The sequence below is a fragment of the Python bivittatus genome, unplaced genomic scaffold (genome assembly GCF_059951505.1).
Source record: "Python bivittatus isolate LINGU-HERP-01145 unplaced genomic scaffold, Pbiv_v1 ctg000700_np1212, whole genome shotgun sequence".
Taxonomy (NCBI): Eukaryota; Metazoa; Chordata; class Lepidosauria; order Squamata; family Pythonidae; genus Python; species Python bivittatus.
In genome coordinates this window covers 74305385-74308529 of record NW_028277098.1, presented here as the reverse complement: position 1 = coordinate 74308529, position 3145 = coordinate 74305385, and positions in this window count along the sequence as shown.

The following is a 3145-nucleotide window of genomic DNA, read 5'->3' as shown; positions in this document are numbered from 1 at the left end:
ATCTTATTAGCATGTGAGATAAATACAATTCCTTGGTACTTCATTCCTAGCATTGCCCTTTTTTGGTATTGGAATATAACCTTTTTCAGTCCCTTGGCTGCTGCTGTTTTCTATACCTGCTTAGAAACCACGTGTAGCACTATACTATCTTAAAAATATTTAAAACAATTTTGCTATTTCATCAACTCCTGAAACTTTACTGTTAACAGTATTTTCTAGGGGCCTTTTAACTCATTTTCCAGAATGGCTGCTCTAGTTCAGTGAGCAACTTTTAATACACATCAGAGATTTCAGACCCTTTTTAATACAGTTCTTCTGTATATTTATACCATCTTCTTTCTTCAGTAAATCTTTGCTTTGTCTTTGTGTCCATCGTTACATAAAAGGTTATATTGATTTCTATAATTTTCTTAAATACAGGTAATCCTCAGCTTACCACCATTCATTCAGCGACCATTCAAAGTTATGACAGCAACCTGTCCTCAGAGTTCTGGCCATCGCAGCGTCCTCGCAGTCACATGATTGCAATTTCTGACATTCCCTGCCAGTTTCCCACAAGCACAGTCTATGGGGAAGCTGGCAGGAAGTTGGAAGCTGCAGTCATGTGAGGTCCTCACTTAACAGCAGCAACTGGGACTGCCAAAATTGCCATCACTAAGCAGCACGGTCGCATGATGCTGCATTTCATGACTGCATCACTTAGCAACAGCAGTTCCAGTCCCAATTACCATTGTTAGCTAAGGACTATCTGTAAAACTCTTGCCTTTTCTATTCAATTGTTATCCTTAATATCTTTGTATCAATTATTTGTAATTCCTTGTCTATTGCTGTTCTCTGAAATTCAGTGTTAGGCATATTTTCCTCTGCTTCTGTTGTTTTTTGCTTTCTGCCTTTCTTCAGCCATCTTCAACATATCAGCGGGCATCCATTTCTCCTTCTTTTGCTTTTTGCATTTTGGGAACTTTTTGTTTGCTTTAACTTTAATGTCACAAAATTCAGTCTCGTGTTCTTTAGGCATTCTATTTATCAAATCTAATCCATTCAATCTGTTATTTTCATGCATAATCATATAGAATGCTGCTGAAGTTGTATCTTATTGGTTTCATGACTGTATTTGTTTTCTTTAGTTTAAGCCATAATTTTGCAAGATGTTTGCAATCTGAGCTGCAGTCAGCACCAGAGCTTCTCCATCTTTGCTTGCAGAGTATAGACAATTTAATTTTGGTGTTGTCCTTCTGTCTTGGCTTTGAAAGTCATCTTTTATGTTACCAAAATAAAGTATTGGCTATAAACATTTACTTTTCTTGCCAAAAACTATTAGCATGTCTCCTCCTAATTTCATACACCTGGGCCAGAATTACTTGTTATCCCAATTGCTATTTTACTTACCATGTTTAGCATTCCATCTTCTATAATAAGTGTGACATTTTGGTGTTATGTCAACACAGCTTTACAAGTCATCCTAGAATGTCGAGTTTTTGCTTCCCCTGCATCTGTGATTAGAGTTTAGACTCAAGTAATTGTAACATTGTCTTGGATTTGAACTGAGATTAGTCTATCAGTTTTGGGAGTGTATCCAAGCACTGACTTTGGCATCCTTTTATTATTAACAATGGGTACTCTCTTTTCTTGGTCTGCAGAAAAACTGATGTTCCTCAGTTTCCTCAGACATGCTAATAGTTTTTGGCAAGAAAAGTAAATGTTTATAGCCAATACTTTATTTCAGTAACATAAAAGATGACTTTCAATCCATTCCATTCCATTTTAGTTTGCTGATTCCCATGTTAGTGTTCAGTCTTGACATTTCTGCTTTGACCACACCAAATTTGTCTTGTTTCCTGGATTTGACATTCCACATACCAATGGTTTACATATATATTAGCAGTATCCAAGTTCCCTTTCGTCTCTGGCTACAACAGCAGCTGGATGTTCTTTCAGCTTTAATCCTGCCACATTAAAAGCACTAGTGCTTCTCATACTTGCCCTCCCCTCTTCCCCAGCAGCTTGTTGGATGCCTTTCAAATTGGGGGCTGGGCAGTTCAGATTTCACTATCATGTCAACTTTGTCCTGGCTGAGAGAATCTTTTTGGTTTTCTTGGCAGAATACTGGAGTGGGTTGCTATTTCTTTCTTCAGTGATCTCTCTTCTGTAACTTGCCCACCATGGCTGACCCTTTTGGAGCATTTACTTAACAATTCCAGAGTGGAAATGGTGAATCTACAATTATGTTGCAATTACATATACACTTCCCTGGGACCAAATCTTACTGAAGAAATAATGCTTAATTTTGAATAGATATGTACAGGATTATACTATTAAATATTAAATAACAAATTATTTAAAATATTTAAAATAAGTAGGCAAAATATATTTTATTGGACTAATTTAAATCAATAAACTAATTGAGGTTTCATCAACCTGAATTGGTCTAACAAAAATTGTTACATTTTGATAGCACTTATCCTACTAGAACAATTCTAATATTAACGCCCAAAATAATTATACAAACTGCTATCTGCTAATGGGCCAGGTTATCTCAAATTCCCAGGAATCTACTTCTTTGCATGCCTATTGGAAAATAAGTTCCAATTAGCCAATGGGATTTGCCCACAGGTTAAAAACTTTAAGATTGCACTGATCTTTACATTCCCCATAAGCTTAGTTTCTGTTATTTACATTAAATGAATGCCCTACCTTGCTGAATTGAAGTATTATCCACTCATTCTTCAACTAGCAGAAAAATACACCAGAATGAAATTTAATGTTTCTGTTATCAACCCCTATCCTACTTATATAGTCTGAAATTATAGTCTCCTACAAATAAAGGATGACAAAGCTGCTGTAATAAGATTGTATACACATTAAGACTGTCTTTAGAGATTAATATTGGTGAGTTAAAGACAATTTAAAGCTGCCTCATTCATTGGCTGGGCATGAGATGTCTTGAGGATATAACCAAAAAAAAAAAAAAAGGCTGCCAGGGCATGTGCCATGGTTTGATGAAAATGGAGAAATACCCTGAGTCTCTCAACTGTTATTACTACCATTTATAAGTTAGCAAATATGTGTATGATGCCTTGCTGTTTACAAAAAGTTCTTGTCCCAAAGAGTGTGTAGTTCAAATTTTACATAGAAGAAACAAGAA